Genomic DNA, 20996 nt, shown 5'->3' on the forward strand with positions numbered 1-20996 from the left:
ACGAGCCAGGCCGGTCTTCAGGCATGTTTCCGTAGTGTAGTGGTTATCACGTTCGCCTCACACGCGAAAGGTCCCTGGTTCGAAACCGGGCGGAAACACTCTTCTTTGCTTGGGCATTCAGGCCAAGCTGTGGTCAGTCACATCGTCACACGCCCGCACGGTGCTCAGCGCCGTGTACGCCGTCCAAGGAAACCGCTGCTGCTTGTTGATAGGCGCAGCGGCCTATGCCCTCACTTGGACAAAAGGACACGGGGCGGCAGCAACTTTTGCCCTCTCTGGTGAGCAGTAGGCAGCTGCGGGAAAAGGAAAACCTCCCCGTCGGGGAATCGAACCCCGGTCTTCCGCGTGACAGGCGGAGATACTGTCCACTATAGTAACGAGGAACCCCGCAGCGCCCTGCTTGGCCTGTAAACCGGCTGGTGGCGCTGTTCCAGCACTTAGGGGGAGTATACGGAAACATGCAAGGAGGCCTTTAACACGTAGAAGGACGGCCAGGCATTTTTTCCTGATCTTCAGCTGATGTTGAGCTCCCCCTTGAGGTCCTGGGTGATGGTGGCGTCCAGGAAGCGCAAGGAGTCCACAGTGCCGACTGGGGAGTCTCACAGGATGATGGTTGGATGGGAACGCGCTCTGTCTGAAATACACAACCATCTGTGCTGTCTTTAGAGCTTGTAGCTCCACGTTGCGCTGCCCGCACCAGGTCATCGGATGGTCAGCCTCCCACCTGTAGGCAGACTCAACCCCACCGGAGATGAGCCCAACGACAGTGGTGTCTTGTCAAGCACGGTCGTTAGCCGGGAGCCGCTGGTGAAGTCTCTCAGAGTACTGTCGCTTCGCTTCTCTCACCGCCTTGCTAAACCTAAAGTCTTCCCAGAAGCCGTTGCAAGACGTCGCAGTCTCTTCGTCCTCACCCAGGCTGTCGGTAGCAGTCCTGAAAACATACCAGTCGGGGCAGTCCAAGCCCCAAGTCCAGGCTCCTCCACGGCTTCGCCGTTCAACTTCTTTGCTGTCCTCACAGCCGCTGTGGAGAGCTTTTAATTTCGGCCCGTGTGCAGGGACCGGGTGGACCACGACGTGGTCAGAGTGTCCCTGTACAGCGTGCGGGACGCTGTGATAGGCGCATCCGATTGCGGCGACACAACGATTCAAAGCATTCTCCTCTCTGGTCGTACATTTCATAGACGCTCTGTATTTGGGAAGTTTATGACTTAGATTACCTTTGTTAAAGTTGCCGCGGACAATCACTACCGCGCCCGGGCTTGTCCGCTCCGAAGGCGGTACCCGGTCGGAAAGCTTGCCCCGTGCCCCCTACACGTTGGCCTGCGGTGGCATGTGAACGCCGACCGGCGCGAAGGACGCAAAGACGCCGGGGGAGGAGAAGGCTTTGACTGAACAACTTCAGCAACCAGTAGCGCTATTGATGGGTAGGGATCCTTCGTGTGAAAGGGAGGAGAGAAAAAAAAAAAAAAAAAAAAAAAAAAAAAGGCTATCCTCGACACGTAAAATGACCGTGTTGCCTGGCATTGTAAACGTTTGCGGGTCAGCACACAGGTCGCTTCGGCGGCACGCGTGCACAGGTGGCAAGTTGGCGCCTGGTTTCCGTAGTGTAGTGGTCATCACGTTCGCCTAACACGCGAAAGGTCCCCGGTTCGAAACCGGGCGGAAACAGTCTTTGCTATTGGTGCTTCCACAAAAAGCACGCGGCAAAGTCATCAGTACCCCCGGCGACGCAGAGCACGAAACAATATGAATCGCGGCCGTTTATCTCTCTGGAGACAACGAAGAAAGCGGACGGGGACTAGCGACTTCCCTCCTTCCCTACGGTCAGCCTTCTGCCAAATGTCTTTAACTTAGAGCACATTGCCTGTTCCTGCTTGGCCAACTTTCTGCTTTTGTTTTGTTTTTCTTTGTTTTTTCCCCCCTGCTCAGCTGCTTGCATCTTTCTTTGTTGTTGCTGCTGTTGTTTTTGCCCCGACGACAGGAGGGCTGGAACAAGGCCAGAGCCGACCTTTGTCTACGAATGGCCAGATCCCCGCTCAAGGAGCGTTTCAAATACAGTAGACCTTCACGGTCCCGTGCCTGCAGCAGTTACTGTCACTCCAATCCCCGAGACAGCAAGTGTGACCGAATCCAGTTTAAAACCCCTCGTCCCCTCTCCATCCATCCGGGCATTTTCCTCCGTTCGTCCGGGGTCAGTGTGCGGTGGCAGCAGGCTAAGCGGGGTGCTCCAGACGTCCCTCTCCCCAGCAACGCTTTCCGGCTCCCTCCGGTGGGGTCGCCCCCGAGGCATTCCCAGGCCAGATGAGATGCGGGATCCCTCCGGCGACTTCTGGCTCGACCCCAGCGTCTCCTCCCAGTTGGACGTGCCCGGCAAAACCTCCAGACGAAGACGTCCAGGAGGCATCCTAGTCAGACGCCCGAACCCCCTCCACTGGCTCCTTTCGACGCAAAAGGTGCAGCGTTTCTACTCCGATCTCCTTACGGATGTCGGCCCTCCTCACCCTGTACGTGAGGCTGAGCCAAGCCACCCTGAGGAGGAAGCTCATTTCAGCCACTTTTATTCGCAGCCCCATCATTTTGGTCACCACCCAAAAGCCCATGACCATAGTTGAGGGCAGCCGCGTATATCGGCCGCTAAATGGAAAACTTTGCCTACCGGCTCAGCTCCCTCTTCATCACGGCGGTCGGCAGGTTTTGCCGCTCGCTGAGCAGGCGCGTGTACGCGGGTACGAGCCAGGCCGGTCTTCAGGCATGTTTCCGTAGTGTAGTCGTTATCACGTCCGCCTCACACGCGAAAGGTCCCCGGTTCGAAACCGGGCGGAAACACTCTTCTTTGCTTGGGCATTCAGGCCAAGCTGTGGTCAGTCACATCGTCACACGCCCGCACGGTGCTCAGCGCCAGTCCAAGGAAACCGCTGCTGTTTGTTGATAGGCGCAGCGGCCTATGCCCTCACTTGGACAAAAGGACACGGGGCGGCAGCAACTTTTGCCCTCTCTGGTGAGCAGTAGGCAGCTGCGGGAAAAGGAAAACCTCCCCGTCGGGGAATCGAACCCCGGTCTTCCGCGTGACAGGCGGAGATACTGTCCACTATACTAACAAAAACCCCGCAGCGCCCTGCTTGGCCTGTAAACCGGCTGGTGGCGCTGTTCCAGCACTTAGGGGGAATATACGGAAACATGCAAGGAGGCCTTTAACACGTAGAAGGACGGCCAGGCATTTTTTCCTGATCTTCAGCTGATGTTGAGCTCCCCCTTGAGGTCCTGGGTGATGGTGGCGTCCAGGAAGCGCAAGGAGTCCACAGTGCCGACTGGGGAGTCTCACAGGATGATGGTTGGATGGGAAGGCGCTCTGTCTGAAATACACAACCATCTGTGCTGTCTTTAGAGCTTGTAGCTCCACGTTGCGCTGCCCGCACCAGGTCATCGGATGGTCAGCCTCCCACCTGTAGGCAGACTCAACCCCACCGGAGATGAGCCCAACGACAGTGGTGTCTTGTCAAGCACGGTCGTTAGCCGGGAGCCGCTGGTGAAGTCTCTCAGAGTACTGTCGCTTCGCTTCTCTCACCGCCTTGCTAAACCTAAAGTCTTCCCAGAAGCCGTTGCAAGACGTCGCAGTCTCTACGTCCTCACCCAGGCTGTCGGTAGCAGTCCTGAAAACATACCAGTCGGGGCAGTCCAAGCCCCAAGTCCAGGCTCCTCCACGGCTTCGCCGTTCAACTTCTTTGCTGTCCTCACAGCCGCTGTGGAGAGCTTTTAATTTCGGCCCGTGTGCAGGGACCGGGTGGACCACGACGTGGTCAGAGTGTCCCTGTACAGCGTGCGGGACGCTGTGATAGGCGCATCCGATTGCGGCGACACAACGATTCAAAGCATTCTCCTCTCTGGTCGTACATTTCATAGACGCTCTGTATTTGGGAAGTTTATGACTTAGATTACCTTTGTTAAAGTTGCCGCGGACAATCACTACCGCGCCCGGGCTTGTCCGCTCCGAAGGCGGTACCCGGTCGGAAAGCTTGCCCCGTGCCCCCTACACGTTGGCCTGCGGTGGCATGTGAACGCCGACCGGCGCGAAGGACGCAAAGACGCCGGGGGAGGAGAAGGCTTTGACTGAACAACTTCAGCAACCAGTAGCGCTATTGATGGGTAGGGATCCTTCGTGTGAAAGGGAGGAGAGAAAAAAAAAAAAAAAAAAAAAAAAAAAAAGGCTATCCTCGACACGTAAAATGACCGTGTTGCCTGGCATTGTAAACGTTTGCGGGTCAGCACACAGGTCGCTTCGGCGGCACGCGTGCACAGGTGGCAAGTTGGCGCCTGGTTTCCGTAGTGTAGTGGTCATCACGTTCGCCTAACACGCGAAAGGTCCCCGGTTCGAAACCGGGCGGAAACAGTCTTTGCTATTGGTGCTTCCACAAAAAGCACGCGGCAAAGTCATCAGTACCCCCGGCGACGCAGAGCACGAAACAATATGAATCGCGGCCGTTTATCTCTCTGGAGACAACGAAGAAAGCGGACAGGGACTAGCGACTTCCCTCCTTCCCTACGGTCAGCCTTCTGCCAAATGTCTTTAACTTAGAGCACATTGCCTGTTCCTGCTTGGCCAACTTTCTGCTTTTGTTTTGTTTTTCTTTGTTTTTTCCCCCCTGCTCAGCTGCTTGCATCTTTCTTTGTTGTTGCTGCTGTTGTTTTTGCCCCGACGACAGGAGGGCTGGAACAAGGCCAGAGCCGACCTTTGTCTACGAATGGCCAGATCCCCGCTCAAGGAGCGTTTCAAATACAGTAGACCTTCACGGTCCCGTGCCTGCAGCAGTTACTGTCACTCCAATCCCCGAGACAGCAAGTGTGACCGAATCCAGTTTAAAACCCCTCGTCCCCTCTCCATCCATCCGGGCATTTTCCTCCGTTCGTCCGGGGTCAGTGTGCGGTGGCAGCAGGCTAAGCGGGGTGCTCCAGACGTCCCTCTCCCCAGCAACGCTTTCCGGCTCCCTCCGGTGGGGTCGCCCCCGAGGCATTCCCAGGCCAGATGAGATGCGGGATCCCTCCGGCGACTTCTGGCTCGACCCCAGCGTCTCCTCCCAGTTGGACGTGCCCGGCAAAACCTCCAGACGAAGACGTCCAGGAGGCATCCTAGTCAGACGCCCGAACCCCCTCCACTGGCTCCTTTCGACGCAAAAGGTGCAGCGTTTCTACTCCGATCTCCTTACGGGTGGCTTGGCTCAGCCTCACCCTGTACGTGAGGCTGAGCCAAGCCACCCTGAGGAGGAAACTCATTTCAGCCACTTTTATTCGCAGCCCCATCATTTTGGTCACCACCCAAAAGCCCATGACCATAGGTGAGGGCAGCCGCGTATATCGGCCGCTAAATGGAAAACTTTGCCTACCGGCTCAGCTCCCTCTTCATCACGGCGGTCGGCAGGTTTTGCCGCTCGCTGAGCAGGCGCGTGTACGCGGGTACGAGCCAGGCCGGTCTTCAGGCATGTTTCCGTAGTGTAGTGGTTATCACGTTCGCCTCACACGCGAAAGGTCCCCGGTTCGAAACCGGGCGGAAACACTCTTCTTTGCTTGGGCATTCAGGCCAAGCTGTGGTCAGTCACATCGTCACACGCCCGCACGGTGCTCAGCGCCAGTCCAAGGAAACCGCTGCTGTTTGTTGATAGGCGCAGCGGCCTATGCCCTCACTTGGACAAAAGGACACGGGGCGGCAGCAACTTTTGCCCTCTCTGGTGAGCAGTAGGCAGCTGCGGGAAAAGGAAAACCTCCCCGTCGGGGAATCGAACCCCGGTCTTCCGCGTGACAGGCGGAGATACTGTCCACTATACTAACGAGGAACCCCGCAGCGCCCTGCTTGGCCTGTAAACCGGCTGGTGGCGCTGTTCCAGCACTTAGGGGGAATATACGGAAACATGCAAGGAGGCCTTTAACACGTAGAAGGACGGCCAGGCATTTTTTCCTGATCTTCAGCTGATGTTGAGCTCCCCCTTGAGGTCCTGGGTGATGGTGGCGTCCAGGAAGCGCAAGGAGTCCACAGTGCCGACTGGGGAGTCTCACAGGATGATGGTTGGATGGGAAGGCGCTCTGTCTGAAATACACAACCATCTGTGCTGTCTTTAGAGCTTGTAGCTCCACGTTGCGCTGCCCGCACCAGGTCATCGGATGGTCAGCCTCCCACCTGTAGGCAGACTCAACCCCACCGGAGATGAGCCCAACGACAGTGGTGTCTTGTCAAGCACGGTCGTTAGCCGGGAGCCGCTGGTGAAGTCTCTCAGAGTACTGTCGCTTCGCTTCTCTCACCGCCTTGCTAAACCTAAAGTCTTCCCAGAAGCCGTTGCAAGACGTCGCAGTCTCTACGTCCTCACCCAGGCTGTCGGTAGCAGTCCTGAAAACATACCAGTCGGGGCAGTCCAAGCCCCAAGTCCAGGCTCCTCCACGGCTTCGCCGTTCAACTTCTTTGCTGTCCTCACAGCCGCTGTGGAGAGCTTTTAATTTCGGCCCGTGTGCAGGGACCGGGTGGACCACGACGTGGTCAGAGTGTCCCTGTACAGCGTGCGGGACGCTGTGATAGGCGCATCCGATTGCGGCGACACAACGATTCAAAGCATTCTCCTCTCTGGTCGTACATTTCATAGACGCTCTGTATTTGGGAAGTTTATGACTTAGATTACCTTTGTTAAAGTTGCCGCGGACAATCACTACCGCGCCCGGGCTTGTCCGCTCCGAAGGCGGTACCCGGTCGGAAAGCTTGCCCCGTGCCCCCTACACGTTGGCCTGCGGTGGCATGTGAACGCCGACCGGCGCGAAGGACGCAAAGACGCCGGGGGAGGAGAAGGCTTTGACTGAACAACTTCAGCAACCAGTAGCGCTATTGATGGGTAGGGATCCTTCGTGTGAAAGGGAGGAGAGAAAAAAAAAAAAAAAAAAAAAAAAAAAAGGCTATCCTCGACACGTAAAATGACCGTGTTGCCTGGCATTGTAAACGTTTGCGGGTCAGCACACAGGTCGCTTCGGCGGCACGCGTGCACAGGTGGCAAGTTGGCGCCTGGTTTCCGTAGTGTAGTGGTCATCACGTTCGCCTAACACGCGAAAGGTCCCCGGTTCGAAACCGGGCGGAAACAGTCTTTGCTATTGGTGCTTCCACAAAAAGCACGCGGCAAAGTCATCAGTACCCCCGGCGACGCAGAGCACGAAACAATATGAATCGCGGCCGTTTATCTCTCTGGAGACAACGAAGAAAGCGGACAGGGACTAGCGACTTCCCTCCTTCCCTACGGTCAGCCTTCTGCCAAATGTCTTTAACTTAGAGCACATTGCCTGTTCCTGCTTGGCCAACTTTCTGCTTTTGTTTTGTTTTTCTTTGTTTTTTCCCCCCTGCTCAGCTGCTTGCATCTTTCTTTGTTGTTGCTGCTGTTGTTTTTGCCCCGACGACAGGAGGGCTGGAACAAGGCCAGAGCCGACCTTTGTCTACGAATGGCCAGATCCCCGCTCAAGGAGCGTTTCAAATACAGTAGACCTTCACGGTCCCGTGCCTGCAGCAGTTACTGTCACTCCAATCCCCGAGACAGCAAGTGTGACCGAATCCAGTTTAAAACCCCTCGTCCCCTCTCCATCCATCCGGGCATTTTCCTCCGTTCGTCCGGGGTCAGTGTGCGGTGGCAGCAGGCTAAGCGGGGTGCTCCAGACGTCCCTCTCCCCAGCAACGCTTTCCGGCTCCCTCCGGTGGGGTCGCCCCCGAGGCATTCCCAGGCCAGATGAGATGCGGGATCCCTCCGGCGACTTCTGGCTCGACCCCAGCGTCTCCTCCCAGTTGGACGTGCCCGGCAAAACCTCCAGACGAAGACGTCCAGGAGGCATCCTAGTCAGACGCCCGAACCCCCTCCACTGGCTCCTTTCGACGCAAAAGGTGCAGCGTTTCTACTCCGATCTCCTTACGGGTGGCTTGGCTCAGCCTCACCCTGTACGTGAGGCTGAGCCAAGCCACCCTGAGGAGGAAGCTCATTTCAGCCACTTTTATTCGCAGCCCCATCATTTTGGTCACCACCCAAAAGCCCATGACCATAGTTGAGGGCAGCCGCGTATATCGGCCGCTAAATGGAAAACTTTGCCTACCGGCTCAGCTCCCTCTTCATCACGGCGGTCGGCAGGTTTTGCCGCTCGCTGAGCAGGCGCGTGTACGCGGGTACGAGCCAGGCCGGTCTTCAGGCATGTTTCCGTAGTGTAGTGGTTATCACGTTCGCCTCACACGCGAAAGGTCCCCGGTTCGAAACCGGGCGGAAACACTCTTCTTTGCTTGGGCATTCAGGCCAAGCTGTGGTCAGTCACATCGTCACACGCCCGCACGGTGCTCAGCGCCAGTCCAAGGAAACCGCTGCTGTTTGTTGATAGGCGCAGCGGCCTATGCCCTCACTTGGACAAAAGGACACGGGGCGGCAGCAACTTTTGCCCTCTCTGGTGAGCAGTAGGCAGCTGCGGGAAAAGGAAAACCTCCCCGTCGGGGAATCGAACCCCGGTCTTCCGCGTGACAGGCGGAGATACTGTCCACTATACTAACGAGGAACCCCGCAGCGCCCTGCTTGGCCTGTAAACCGGCTGGTGGCGCTGTTCCAGCACTTAGGGGGAATATACGGAAACATGCAAGGAGGCCTTTAACACGTAGAAGGACGGCCAGGCATTTTTTCCTGATCTTCAGCTGATGTTGAGCTCCCCCTTGAGGTCCTGGGTGATGGTGGCGTCCAGGAAGCGCAAGGAGTCCACAGTGCCGACTGGGGAGTCTCACAGGATGATGGTTGGATGGGAAGGCGCTCTGTCTGAAATACACAACCATCTGTGCTGTCTTTAGAGCTTGTAGCTCCACGTTGCGCTGCCCGCACCAGGTCATCGGATGGTCAGCCTCCCACCTGTAGGCAGACTCAACCCCACCGGAGATGAGCCCAACGACAGTGGTGTCTTGTCAAGCACGGTCGTTAGCCGGGAGCCGCTGGTGAAGTCTCTCAGAGTACTGTCGCTTCGCTTCTCTCACCGCCTTGCTAAACCTAAAGTCTTCCCAGAAGCCGTTGCAAGACGTCGCAGTCTCTACGTCCTCACCCAGGCTGTCGGTAGCAGTCCTGAAAACATACCAGTCGGGGCAGTCCAAGCCCCAAGTCCAGGCTCCTCCACGGCTTCGCCGTTCAACTTCTTTGCTGTCCTCACAGCCGCTGTGGAGAGCTTTTAATTTCGGCCCGTGTGCAGGGACCGGGTGGACCACGACGTGGTCAGAGTGTCCCTGTACAGCGTGCGGGACGCTGTGATAGGCGCATCCGATTGCGGCGACACAACGATTCAAAGCATTCTCCTCTCTGGTCGTACATTTCATAGACGCTCTGTATTTGGGAAGTTTATGACTTAGATTACCTTTGTTAAAGTTGCCGCGGACAATCACTACCGCGCCCGGGCTTGTCCGCTCCGAAGGCGGTACCCGGTCGGAAAGCTTGCCCCGTGCCCCCTACACGTTGGCCTGCGGTGGCATGTGAACGCCGACCGGCGCGAAGGACGCAAAGACGCCGGGGGAGGAGAAGGCTTTGACTGAACAACTTCAGCAACCAGTAGCGCTATTGATGGGTAGGGATCCTTCGTGTGAAAGGGAGGAGAGAAAAAAAAAAAAAAAAAAAAAAAAAAAAAGGCTATCCTCGACACGTAAAATGACCGTGTTGCCTGGCATTGTAAACGTTTGCGGGTCAGCACACAGGTCGCTTCGGCGGCACGCGTGCACAGGTGGCAAGTTGGCGCCTGGTTTCCGTAGTGTAGTGGTCATCACGTTCGCCTAACACGCGAAAGGTCCCCGGTTCGAAACCGGGCGGAAACAGTCTTTGCTATTGGTGCTTCCACAAAAAGCACGCGGCAAAGTCATCAGTACCCCCGGCGACGCAGAGCACGAAACAATATGAATCGCGGCCGTTTATCTCTCTGGAGACAACGAAGAAAGCGGACGGGGACTAGCGACTTCCCTCCTTCCCTACGGTCAGCCTTCTGCCAAATGTCTTTAACTTAGAGCACATTGCCTGTTCCTGCTTGGCCAACTTTCTGCTTTTGTTTTGTTTTTCTTTGTTTTTTCCCCCCTGCTCAGCTGCTTGCATCTTTCTTTGTTGTTGCTGCTGTTGTTTTTGCCCCGACGACAGGAGGGCTGGAACAAGGCCAGAGCCGACCTTTGTCTACGAATGGCCAGATCCCCGCTCAAGGAGCGTTTCAAATACAGTAGACCTTCACGGTCCCGTGCCTGCAGCAGTTACTGTCACTCCAATCCCCGAGACAGCAAGTGTGACCGAATCCAGTTTAAAACCCCTCGTCCCCTCTCCATCCATCCGGGCATTTTCCTCCGTTCGTCCGGGGTCAGTGTGCGGTGGCAGCAGGCTAAGCGGGGTGCTCCAGACGTCCCTCTCCCCAGCAACGCTTTCCGGCTCCCTCCGGTGGGGTCGCCCCCGAGGCATTCCCAGGCCAGATGAGATGCGGGATCCCTCCGGCGACTTCTGGCTCGACCCCAGCGTCTCCTCCCAGTTGGACGTGCCCGGCAAAACCTCCAGACGAAGACGTCCAGGAGGCATCCTAGTCAGACGCCCGAACCCCCTCCACTGGCTCCTTTCGACGCAAAAGGTGCAGCGTTTCTACTCCGATCTCCTTACGGGTGGCTTGGCTCAGCCTCACCCTGTACGTGAGGCTGAGCCAAGCCACCCTGAGGAGGAAACTCATTTCAGCCACTTTTATTCGCAGCCCCATCATTTTGGTCACCACCCAAAAGCCCATGACCATAGGTGAGGGCAGCCGCGTATATCGGCCGCTAAATGGAAAACTTTGCCTACCGGCTCAGCTCCCTCTTCATCACGGCGGTCGGCAGGTTTTGCCGCTCGCTGAGCAGGCGCGTGTACGCGGGTACGAGCCAGGCCGGCCTTCAGGCATGTTTCCGTAGTGTAGTGGTTATCACGTTCGCCTCACACGCGAAAGGTCCCCGGTTCGAAACCGGGCGGAAACACTCTTCTTTGCTTGGGCATTCAGGCCAAGCTGTGGTCAGTCACATCGTCACACGCCCGCACGGTGCTCAGCGCCAGTCCAAGGAAACCGCTGCTGTTTGTTGATAGGCGCAGCGGCCTATGCCCTCACTTGGACAAAAGGACACTGGGCGGCAGCAACTTTTGCCCTCTCTGGTGAGCAGTAGGCAGCTGCGGGAAAAGGAAAACCTCCCCGTCGGGGAATCGAACCCCGGTCTTCCGCGTGACAGGCGGAGATACTGTCCACTATACTAACGAGGAACCCCGCAGCGCCCTGCTTGGCCTGTAAACCGGCTGGTGGCGCTGTTCCAGCACTTAGGGGGAATATACGGAAACATGCAAGGAGGCCTTTAACACGTAGAAGGACGGCCAGGCATTTTTTCCTGATCTTCAGCTGATGTTGAGCTCCCCCTTGAGGTCCTGGGTGATGGTGGCGTCCAGGAAGCGCAAGGAGTCCACAGTGCCGACTGGGGAGTCTCACAGGATGATGGTTGGATGGGAAGGCGCTCTGTCTGAAATACACAACCATCTGTGCTGTCTTTAGAGCTTGTAGCTCCACGTTGCGCTGCCCGCACCAGGTCATCGGATGGTCAGCCTCCCACCTGTAGGCAGACTCAACCCCACCGGAGATGAGCCCAACGACAGTGGTGTCTTGTCAAGCACGGTCGTTAGCCGGGAGCCGCTGGTGAAGTCTCTCAGAGTACTGTCGCTTCGCTTCTCTCACCGCCTTGCTAAACCTAAAGTCTTCCCAGAAGCCGTTGCAAGACGTCGCAGTCTCTACGTCCTCACCCAGGCTGTCGGTAGCAGTCCTGAAAACATACCAGTCGGGGCAGTCCAAGCCCCAAGTCCAGGCTCCTCCACGGCTTCGCCGTTCAACTTCTTTGCTGTCCTCACAGCCGCTGTGGAGAGCTTTTAATTTCGGCCCGTGTGCAGGGACCGGGTGGACCACGACGTGGTCAGAGTGTCCCTGTACAGCGTGCGGGACGCTGTGATAGGCGCATCCGATTGCGGCGACACAACGATTCAAAGCATTCTCCTCTCTGGTCGTACATTTCATAGACGCTCTGTATTTGGGAAGTTTATGACTTAGATTACCTTTGTTAAAGTTGCCGCGGACAATCACTACCGCGCCCGGGCTTGTCCGCTCCGAAGGCGGTACCCGGTCGGAAAGCTTGCCCCGTGCCCCCTACACGTTGGCCTGCGGTGGCATGTGAACGCCGACCGGCGCGAAGGACGCAAAGACGCCGGGGGAGGAGAAGGCTTTGACTGAACAACTTCAGCAACCAGTAGCGCTATTGATGGGTAGGGATCCTTCGTGTGAAAGGGAGGAGAGAAAAAAAAAAAAAAAAAAAAAAAAAAAAGGCTATCCTCGACACGTAAAATGACCGTGTTGCCTGGCATTGTAAACGTTTGCGGGTCAGCACACAGGTCGCTTCGGCGGCACGCGTGCACAGGTGGCAAGTTGGCGCCTGGTTTCCGTAGTGTAGTGGTCATCACGTTCGCCTAACACGCGAAAGGTCCCCGGTTCGAAACCGGGCGGAAACAGTCTTTGCTATTGGTGCTTCCACAAAAAGCACGCGGCAAAGTCATCAGTACCCCCGGCGACGCAGAGCACGAAACAATATGAATCGCGGCCGTTTATCTCTCTGGAGACAACGAAGAAAGCGGACAGGGACTAGCGACTTCCCTCCTTCCCTACGGTCAGCCTTCTGCCAAATGTCTTTAACTTAGAGCACATTGCCTGTTCCTGCTTGGCCAACTTTCTGCTTTTGTTTTGTTTTTCTTTGTTTTTTCCCCCCTGCTCAGCTGCTTGCATCTTTCTTTGTTGTTGCTGCTGTTGTTTTTGCCCCGACGACAGGAGGGCTGGAACAAGGCCAGAGCCGACCTTTGTCTACGAATGGCCAGATCCCCGCTCAAGGAGCGTTTCAAATACAGTAGACCTTCACGGTCCCGTGCCTGCAGCAGTTACTGTCACTCCAATCCCCGAGACAGCAAGTGTGACCGAATCCAGTTTAAAACCCCTCGTCCCCTCTCCATCCATCCGGGCATTTTCCTCCGTTCGTCCGGGGTCAGTGTGCGGTGGCAGCAGGCTAAGCGGGGTGCTCCAGACGTCCCTCTCCCCAGCAACGCTTTCCGGCTCCCTCCGGTGGGGTCGCCCCCGAGGCATTCCCAGGCCAGATGAGATGCGGGATCCCTCCGGCGACTTCTGGCTCGACCCCAGCGTCTCCTCCCAGTTGGACGTGCCCGGCAAAACCTCCAGACGAAGACGTCCAGGAGGCATCCTAGTCAGACGCCCGAACCCCCTCCACTGGCTCCTTTCGACGCAAAAGGTGCAGCGTTTCTACTCCGATCTCCTTACGGGTGGCTTGGCTCAGCCTCACCCTGTACGTGAGGCTGAGCCAAGCCACCCTGAGGAGGAAACTCATTTCAGCCACTTTTATTCGCAGCCCCATCATTTTGGTCACCACCCAAAAGCCCATGACCATAGGTGAGGGCAGCCGCGTATATCGGCCGCTAAATGGAAAACTTTGCCTACCGGCTCAGCTCCCTCTTCATCACGGCGGTCGGCAGGTTTTGCCGCTCGCTGAGCAGGCGCGTGTACGCGGGTACGAGCCAGGCCGGCCTTCAGGCATGTTTCCGTAGTGTAGTGGTTATCACGTTCGCCTCACACGCGAAAGGTCCCCGGTTCGAAACCGGGCGGAAACACTCTTCTTTGCTTGGGCATTCAGGCCAAGCTGTGGTCAGTCACATCGTCACACGCCCGCACGGTGCTCAGCGCCGTGTACGCCGTCCAAGGAAACCGCTGCTGCTTGTTGATAGGCGCAGCGGCCTATGCCCTCACTTGGACAAAAGGACACGGGGCGGCAGCAACTTTTGCCCTCTCTGGTGAGCAGTAGGCAGCTGCGGGAAAAGGAAAACCTCCCCGTCGGGGAATCGAACCCCGGTCTTCCGCGTGACAGGCGGAGATACTGTCCACTATACTAACGAGGAACCCCGCAGCGCCCTGCTTGGCCTGTAAACCGGCTGGTGGCGCTGTTCCAGCACTTAGGGGGAGTATACGGAAACATGCAAGGAGGCCTTTAACACGTAGAAGGACGGCCAGGCATTTTTTCCTGATCTTCAGCTGATGTTGAGCTCCCCCTTGAGGTCCTGGGTGATGGTGGCGTCCAGGAAGCGCAAGGAGTCCACAGTGCCGACTGGGGAGTCTCACAGGATGATGGTTGGATGGGAACGCGCTCTGTCTGAAATACACAACCATCTGTGCTGTCTTTAGAGCTTGTAGCTCCACGTTGCGCTGCCCGCACCAGGTCATCGGATGGTCAGCCTCCCACCTGTAGGCAGACTCAACCCCACCGGAGATGAGCCCAACGACAGTGGTGTCTTGTCAAGCACGGTCGTTAGCCGGGAGCCGCTGGTGAAGTCTCTCAGAGTACTGTCGCTTCGCTTCTCTCACCGCCTTGCTAAACCTAAAGTCTTCCCAGAAGCCGTTGCAAGACGTCGCAGTCTCTACGTCCTCACCCAGGCTGTCGGTAGCAGTCCTGAAAACATACCAGTCGGGGCAGTCCAAGCCCCAAGTCCAGGCTCCTCCACGGCTTCGCCGTTCAACTTCTTTGCTGTCCTCACAGCCGCTGTGGAGAGCTTTTAATTTCGGCCCGTGTGCAGGGACCGGGTGGACCACGACGTGGTCAGAGTGTCCCTGTACAGCGTGCGGGACGCTGTGATAGGCGCATCCGATTGCGGCGACACAACGATTCAAAGCATTCTCCTCTCTGGTCGTACATTTCATAGACGCTCTGTATTTGGGAAGTTTATGACTTAGATTACCTTTGTTAAAGTTGCCGCGGACAATCACTACCGCGCCCGGGCTTGTCCGCTCCGAAGGCGGTACCCGGTCGGAAAGCTTGCCCCGTGCCCCCTACACGTTGGCCTGCGGTGGCATGTGAACGCCGACCGGCGCGAAGGACGCAAAGACGCCGGGGGAGGAGAAGGCTTTGACTGAACAACTTCAGCAACCAGTAGCGCTATTGATGGGTAGGGATCCTTCGTGTGAAAGGGAGGAGAGAAAAAAAAAAAAAAAAAAAAAAAAAAAAAGGCTATCCTCGACACGTAAAATGACCGTGTTGCCTGGCATTGTAAACGTTTGCGGGTCAGCACACAGGTCGCTTCGGCGGCACGCGTGCACAGGTGGCAAGTTGGCGCCTGGTTTCCGTAGTGTAGTGGTCATCACGTTCGCCTAACACGCGAAAGGTCCCCGGTTCGAAACCGGGCGGAAACAGTCTTTGCTATTGGTGCTTCCACAAAAAGCACGCGGCAAAGTCATCAGTACCCCCGGCGACGCAGAGCACGAAACAATATGAATCGCGGCCGTTTATCTCTCTGGAGACAACGAAGAAAGCGGACAGGGACTAGCGACTTCCCTCCTTCCCTACGGTCAGCCTTCTGCCAAATGTCTTTAACTTAGAGCACATTGCCTGTTCCTGCTTGGCCAACTTTCTGCTTTTGTTTTGTTTTTCTTTGTTTTTTCCCCCCTGCTCAGCTGCTTGCATCTTTCTTTGTTGTTGCTGCTGTTGTTTTTGCCCCGACGACAGGAGGGCTGGAACAAGGCCAGAGCCGACCTTTGTCTACGAATGGCCAGATCCCCGCTCAAGGAGCGTTTCAAATACAGTAGACCTTCACGGTCCCGTGCCTGCAGCAGTTACTGTCACTCCAATCCCCGAGACAGCAAGTGTGACCGAATCCAGTTTAAAACCCCTCGTCCCCTCTCCATCCATCCGGGCATTTTCCTCCGTTCGTCCGGGGTCAGTGTGCGGTGGCAGCAGGCTAAGCGGGGTGCTCCAGACGTCCCTCTCCCCAGCAACGCTTTCCGGCTCCCTCCGGTGGGGTCGCCCCCGAGGCATTCCCAGGCCAGATGAGATGCGGGATCCCTCCGGCGACTTCTGGCTCGACCCCAGCGTCTCCTCCCAGTTGGACGTGCCCGGCAAAACCTCCAGACGAAGACGTCCAGGAGGCATCCTAGTCAGACGCCCGAACCCCCTCCACTGGCTCCTTTCGACGCAAAAGGTGCAGCGTTTCTACTCCGATCTCCTTACGGGTGGCTTGGCTCAGCCTCACCCTGTACGTGAGGCTGAGCCAAGCCACCCTGAGGAGGAAACTCATTTCAGCCACTTTTATTCGCAGCCCCATCATTTTGGTCACCACCCAAAAGCCCATGACCATAGGTGAGGGCAGCCGCGTATATCGGCCGCTAAATGGAAAACTTTGCCTACCGGCTCAGCTCCCTCTTCATCACGGCGGTCGGCAGGTTTTGCCGCTCGCTGAGCAGGCGCGTGTACGCGGGTACGAGCCAGGCCGGCCTTCAGGCATGTTTCCGTAGTGTAGTGGTTATCACGTTCGCCTCACACGCGAAAGGTCCCCGGTTCGAAACCGGGCGGAAACACTCTTCTTTGCTTGGGCATTCAGGCCAAGCTGTGGTCAGTCACATCGTCACACGCCCGCACGGTGCTCAGCGCCAGTCCAAGGAAACCGCTGCTGTTTGTTGATAGGCGCAGCGGCCTATGCCCTCACTTGGACAAAAGGACACTGGGCGGCAGCAACTTTTGCCCTCTCTGGTGAGCAGTAGGCAGCTGCGGGAAAAGGAAAACCTCCCCGTCGGGGAATCGAACCCCGGTCTTCCGCGTGACAGGCGGAGATACTGTCCACTATACTAACGAGGAACCCCGCAGCGCCCTGCTTGGCCTGTAAACCGGCTGGTGGCGCTGTTCCAGCACTTAGGGGGAATATACGGAAACATGCAAGGAGGCCTTTAACACGTAGAAGGACGGCCAGGCATTTTTTCCTGATCTTCAGCTGATGTTGAGCTCCCCCTTGAGGTCCTGGGTGATGGTGGCGTCCAGGAAGCGCAAGGAGTCCACAGTGCCGACTGGGGAGTCTCACAGGATGATGGTTGGATGGGAAGGCGCTCTGTCTGAAATACACAACCATCTGTGCTGTCTTTAGAGCTTGTAGCTCCACGTTGCGCTGCCCGCACCAGGTCATCGGATGGTCAGCCTCCCACCTGTAGGCAGACTCAACCCCACCGGAGATGAGCCCAACGACAGTGGTGTCTTGTCAAGCACGGTCGTTAGCCGGGAGCCGCTGGTGAAGTCTCTCAGAGTACTGTCGCTTCGCTTCTCTCACCGCCTTGCTAAACCTAAAGTCTTCCCAGAAGCCGTTGCAAGACGTCGCAGTCTCTACGTCCTCACCCAGGCTGTCGGTAGCAGTCCTGAAAACATACCAGTCGGGGCAGTCCAAGCCCCAAGTCCAGGCTCCTCCACGGCTTCGCCGTTCAACTTCTTTGCTGTCCTCACAGCCGCTGTGGAGAGCTTTTAATTTCGGCCCGTGTGCAGGGACCGGGTGGACCACGACGTGGTCAGAGTGTCCCTGTACAGCGTGCGGGACGCTGTGATAGGCGCATCCGATTGCGGCGACACAACGATTCAAAGCATTCTCCTCTCTGGTCGTACATTTCATAGACGCTCTGTATTTGGGAAGTTTATGACTTAGATTACCTTTGTTAAAGTTGCCGCGGACAATCACTACCGCGCCCGGGCTTGTCCGCTCCGAAGGCGGTACCCGGTCGGAAAGCTTGCCCCGTGCCCCCTACACGTTGGCCTGCGGTGGCATGTGAACGCCGACCGGCGCGAAGGACGCAAAGACGCCGGGGGAGGAGAAGGCTTTGACTGAACAACTTCAGCAACCAGTAGCGCTATTGATGGGTAGGGATCCTTCGTGTGAAAGGGAGGAGAGAAAAAAAAAAAAAAAAAAAAAAAAAAAAAGGCTATCCTCGACACGTAAAATGACCGTGTTGCCTGGCATTGTAAACGTTTGCGGGTCAGCACACAGGTCGCTTCGGCGGCACGCGTGCACAGGTGGCAAGTTGGCGCCTGGTTTCCGTAGTGTAGTGGTCATCACGTTCGCCTAACACGCGAAAGGTCCCCGGTTCGAAACCGGGCGGAAACAGTCTTTGCTATTGGTGCTTCCACAAAAAGCACGCGGCAAAGTCATCAGTACCCCCGGCGACGCAGAGCACGAAACAATATGAATCGCGGCCGTTTATCTCTCTGGAGACAACGAAGAAAGCGGACAGGGACTAGCGACTTCCCTCCTTCCCTACGGTCAGCCTTCTGCCAAATGTCTTTAACTTAGAGCACATTGCCTGTTCCTGCTTGGCCAACTTTCTGCTTTTGTTTTGTTTTTCTTTGTTTTTTCCCCCCTGCTCAGCTGCTTGCATCTTTCTTTGTTGTTGCTGCTGTTGTTTTTGCCCCGACGACAGGAGGGCTGGAACAAGGCCAGAGCCGACCTTTGTCTACGAATGGCCAGATCCCCGCTCAAGGAGCGTTTCAAATACAGTAGACCTTCACGGTCCCGTGCCTGCAGCAGTTACTGTCACTCCAATCCCCGAGACAGCAAGTGTGACCGAATCCAGTTTAAAACCCCTCGTCCCCTCTCCATCCATCCGGGCATTTTCCTCCGTTCGTCCGGGGTCAGTGTGCGGTGGCAGCAGGCTAAGCGGGGTGCTCCAGACGTCCCTCTCCCCAGCAACGCTTTCCGGCTCCCTCCGGTGGGGTCGCCCCCGAGGCATTCCCAGGCCAGATGAGATGCGGGATCCCTCCGGCGACTTCTGGCTCGACCCCAGCGTCTCCTCCCAGTTGGACGTGCCCGGCAAAACCTCCAGACGAAGACGTCCAGGAGGCATCCTAGTCAGACGCCCGAACCCCCTCCACTGGCTCCTTTCGACGCAAAAGGTGCAGCGTTTCTACTCCGATCTCCTTACGGGTGGCTTGGCTCAGCCTCACCCTGTACGTGAGGCTGAGCCAAGCCACCCTGAGGAGGAAACTCATTTCAGCCACTTTTATTCGCAGCCCCATCATTTTGGTCACCACCCAAAAGCCCATGACCATAGGTGAGGGCAGCCGCGTATATCGGCCGCTAAATGGAAAACTTTGCCTACCGGCTCAGCTCCCTCTTCATCACGGCGGTCGGCAGGTTTTGCCGCTCGCTGAGCAGGCGCGTGTACGCGGGTACGAGCCAGGCCGGCCTTCAGGCATGTTTCCGTAGTGTAGTGGTTATCACGTTCGCCTCACACGCGAAAGGTCCCCGGTTCGAAACCGGGCGGAAACACTCTTCTTTGCTTGGGCATTCAGGCCAAGCTGTGGTCAGTCACATCGTCACACGCCCGCACGGTGCTCAGCGCCAGTCCAAGGAAACCGCTGCTGTTTGTTGATAGGCGCAGCGGCCTATGCCCTCACTTGGACAAAAGGACACTGGGCGGCAGCAACTTTTGCCCTCTCTGGTGAGCAGTAGGCAGCTGCGGGAAAAGGAAAACCTCCCCGTCGGGGAATCGAACCCCGGTCTTCCGCGTGACAGGCGGAGATACTGTCCACTATACTAACGAGGAACCCCGCAGCGCCCTGCTTGGCCTGTAAACCGGCTGGTGGCGCTGTTCCAGCACTTAGGGGGAATATACGGAAACATGCAAGGAGGCCTTTAACACGTAGAAGGACGGCCAGGCATTTTTTCCTGATCTTCAGCTGATGTTGAGCTCCCCCTTGAGGTCCTGGGTGATGGTGGCGTCCAGGAAGCGCAAGGAGTCCACAGTGCCGACTGGGGAGTCTCACAGGATGATGGTTGGATGGGAAGGCGCTCTGTCTGAAATACACAACCATCTGTGCTGTCTTTAGAGCTTGTAGCTCCACGTTGCGCTGCCCGCACCAGGTCATCGGATGGTCAGCCTCCCACCTGTAGGCAGACTCAACCCCACCGGAGATGAGCCCAACGACAGTGGTGTCTTGTCAAGCACGGTCGTTAGCCGGGAGCCGCTGGTGAAGTCTCTCAGAGTACTGTCGCTTCGCTTCTCTCACCGCCTTGCTAAACCTAAAGTCTTCCCAGAAGCCGTTGCAAGACGTCGCAGTCTCTACGTCCTCACCCAGGCTGTCGGTAGCAGTCCTGAAAACATACCAGTCGGGGCAGTCCAAGCCCCAAGTCCAGGCTCCTCCACGGCTTCGCCGTTCAACTTCTTTGCTGTCCTCACAGCCGCTGTGGAGAGCTTTTAATTTCGGCCCGTGTGCAGGGACCGGGTGGACCACGACGTGGTCAGAGTGTCCCTGTACAGCGTGCGGGACGCTGTGATAGGCGCATCCGATTGCGGCGACACAACGATTCAAAGCATTCTCCTCTCTGGTCGTACATTTCATAGACGCTCTGTATTTGGGAAGTTTATGACTTAGATTACCTTTGTTAAAGTTGCCGCGGACAATCACTACCGCGCCCGGGCTTGTCCGCTCCGAAGGCGGTACCCGGTCGGAAAGCTTGCCCCGTGCCCCCTACACGTTGGCCTGCGGTGGCATGTGAACGCCGACCGGCGCGAAGGACGCAAAGACGCCGGGGGAGGAGAAGGCTTTGACTGAACAACTTCAGCAACCAGTAGCGCTATTGATGGGTAGGGATCCTTCGTGTGAAAGGGAGGAGAGAAAAAAAAAAAAAAAAAAAAAAAAAAAAAGGCTATCCTCGACACGTAAAATGACCGTGTTGCCTGGCATTGTAAACGTTTGCGGGTCAGCACACAGGTCGCTTCGGCGGCACGCGTGCACAGGTGGCAAGTTGGCGCCTGGTTTCCGTAGTGTAGTGGTCATCACGTTCGCCTAACACGCGAAAGGTCCCCGGTTCGAAACCGGGCGGAAACAGTCTTTGCTATTGGTGCTTCCACAAAAAGCACGCGGCAAAGTCATCAGTACCCCCGGCGACGCAGAGCACGAAACAATATGAATCGCGGCCGTTTATCTCTCTGGAGACAACGAAGAAAGCGGACAGGGACTAGCGACTTCCCTCCTTCCCTACGGTCAGCCTTCTGCCAAATGTCTTTAACTTAGAGCACATTGCCTGTTCCTGCTTGGCCAACTTTCTGCTTTTGTTTTGTTTTTCTTTGTTTTTTCCCCCCTGCTCAGCTGC

General features: G+C 56.8%; 23 non-coding genes across 23 annotated transcripts; 16 read left to right on the plus strand and 7 right to left on the minus strand.

The window, feature by feature from the left end:
- The first annotated feature begins 25 nt into the window (after positions 1-25).
- Positions 26-98, plus strand: trnav-cac (transfer RNA valine (anticodon CAC)). The gene has a single exon. It is a non-coding gene; the product is annotated as a tRNA-Val (tRNA).
- A 213-nt stretch (positions 99-311) lies between these two features.
- Positions 312-383, minus strand: trnad-guc (transfer RNA aspartic acid (anticodon GUC)). Its single transcript has one exon. It is a non-coding gene; the product is annotated as a tRNA-Asp (tRNA).
- A 1212-nt stretch (positions 384-1595) lies between these two features.
- On the plus strand, positions 1596-1668 carry trnav-aac (transfer RNA valine (anticodon AAC)). Its single transcript has one exon. It is a non-coding gene; the product is annotated as a tRNA-Val (tRNA).
- Positions 1669-2753: 1085 nt separating this feature from the next.
- trnav-cac (transfer RNA valine (anticodon CAC)) lies at positions 2754-2826 on the plus strand. Its single transcript has one exon. It is a non-coding gene; the product is annotated as a tRNA-Val (tRNA).
- Positions 2827-4314: 1488 nt separating this feature from the next.
- Positions 4315-4387, plus strand: trnav-aac (transfer RNA valine (anticodon AAC)). Its single transcript has one exon. It is a non-coding gene; the product is annotated as a tRNA-Val (tRNA).
- Positions 4388-5475: 1088 nt separating this feature from the next.
- Positions 5476-5548, plus strand: trnav-cac (transfer RNA valine (anticodon CAC)). Its single transcript has one exon. It is a non-coding gene; the product is annotated as a tRNA-Val (tRNA).
- A 205-nt stretch (positions 5549-5753) lies between these two features.
- Positions 5754-5825, minus strand: trnad-guc (transfer RNA aspartic acid (anticodon GUC)). Its single transcript has one exon. It is a non-coding gene; the product is annotated as a tRNA-Asp (tRNA).
- A 1211-nt stretch (positions 5826-7036) lies between these two features.
- trnav-aac (transfer RNA valine (anticodon AAC)) lies at positions 7037-7109 on the plus strand. The gene has a single exon. It is a non-coding gene; the product is annotated as a tRNA-Val (tRNA).
- A 1088-nt stretch (positions 7110-8197) lies between these two features.
- trnav-cac (transfer RNA valine (anticodon CAC)) lies at positions 8198-8270 on the plus strand. Its single transcript has one exon. It is a non-coding gene; the product is annotated as a tRNA-Val (tRNA).
- Positions 8271-8475: 205 nt separating this feature from the next.
- trnad-guc (transfer RNA aspartic acid (anticodon GUC)) lies at positions 8476-8547 on the minus strand. Its single transcript has one exon. It is a non-coding gene; the product is annotated as a tRNA-Asp (tRNA).
- A 1212-nt stretch (positions 8548-9759) lies between these two features.
- Positions 9760-9832, plus strand: trnav-aac (transfer RNA valine (anticodon AAC)). The gene has a single exon. It is a non-coding gene; the product is annotated as a tRNA-Val (tRNA).
- A 1088-nt stretch (positions 9833-10920) lies between these two features.
- Positions 10921-10993, plus strand: trnav-cac (transfer RNA valine (anticodon CAC)). The gene has a single exon. It is a non-coding gene; the product is annotated as a tRNA-Val (tRNA).
- Positions 10994-11198: 205 nt separating this feature from the next.
- Positions 11199-11270, minus strand: trnad-guc (transfer RNA aspartic acid (anticodon GUC)). The gene has a single exon. It is a non-coding gene; the product is annotated as a tRNA-Asp (tRNA).
- Positions 11271-12481: 1211 nt separating this feature from the next.
- On the plus strand, positions 12482-12554 carry trnav-aac (transfer RNA valine (anticodon AAC)). Its single transcript has one exon. It is a non-coding gene; the product is annotated as a tRNA-Val (tRNA).
- A 1088-nt stretch (positions 12555-13642) lies between these two features.
- trnav-cac (transfer RNA valine (anticodon CAC)) lies at positions 13643-13715 on the plus strand. Its single transcript has one exon. It is a non-coding gene; the product is annotated as a tRNA-Val (tRNA).
- Positions 13716-13928: 213 nt separating this feature from the next.
- trnad-guc (transfer RNA aspartic acid (anticodon GUC)) lies at positions 13929-14000 on the minus strand. Its single transcript has one exon. It is a non-coding gene; the product is annotated as a tRNA-Asp (tRNA).
- Positions 14001-15212: 1212 nt separating this feature from the next.
- On the plus strand, positions 15213-15285 carry trnav-aac (transfer RNA valine (anticodon AAC)). The gene has a single exon. It is a non-coding gene; the product is annotated as a tRNA-Val (tRNA).
- Positions 15286-16373: 1088 nt separating this feature from the next.
- Positions 16374-16446, plus strand: trnav-cac (transfer RNA valine (anticodon CAC)). The gene has a single exon. It is a non-coding gene; the product is annotated as a tRNA-Val (tRNA).
- A 205-nt stretch (positions 16447-16651) lies between these two features.
- On the minus strand, positions 16652-16723 carry trnad-guc (transfer RNA aspartic acid (anticodon GUC)). The gene has a single exon. It is a non-coding gene; the product is annotated as a tRNA-Asp (tRNA).
- Positions 16724-17935: 1212 nt separating this feature from the next.
- Positions 17936-18008, plus strand: trnav-aac (transfer RNA valine (anticodon AAC)). Its single transcript has one exon. It is a non-coding gene; the product is annotated as a tRNA-Val (tRNA).
- A 1088-nt stretch (positions 18009-19096) lies between these two features.
- On the plus strand, positions 19097-19169 carry trnav-cac (transfer RNA valine (anticodon CAC)). The gene has a single exon. It is a non-coding gene; the product is annotated as a tRNA-Val (tRNA).
- Positions 19170-19374: 205 nt separating this feature from the next.
- On the minus strand, positions 19375-19446 carry trnad-guc (transfer RNA aspartic acid (anticodon GUC)). Its single transcript has one exon. It is a non-coding gene; the product is annotated as a tRNA-Asp (tRNA).
- A 1212-nt stretch (positions 19447-20658) lies between these two features.
- Positions 20659-20731, plus strand: trnav-aac (transfer RNA valine (anticodon AAC)). Its single transcript has one exon. It is a non-coding gene; the product is annotated as a tRNA-Val (tRNA).
- Positions 20732-20996: the final 265 nt, after the last annotated feature.

The sequence above is a fragment of the Lutjanus erythropterus genome, chromosome 15 (genome assembly GCF_056507025.1).
Source record: "Lutjanus erythropterus isolate fLutEry1 chromosome 15, fLutEry1.hap2, whole genome shotgun sequence".
Lineage (NCBI taxonomy): Eukaryota > Metazoa > Chordata > Actinopteri > Lutjaniformes > Lutjanidae > Lutjanus > Lutjanus erythropterus.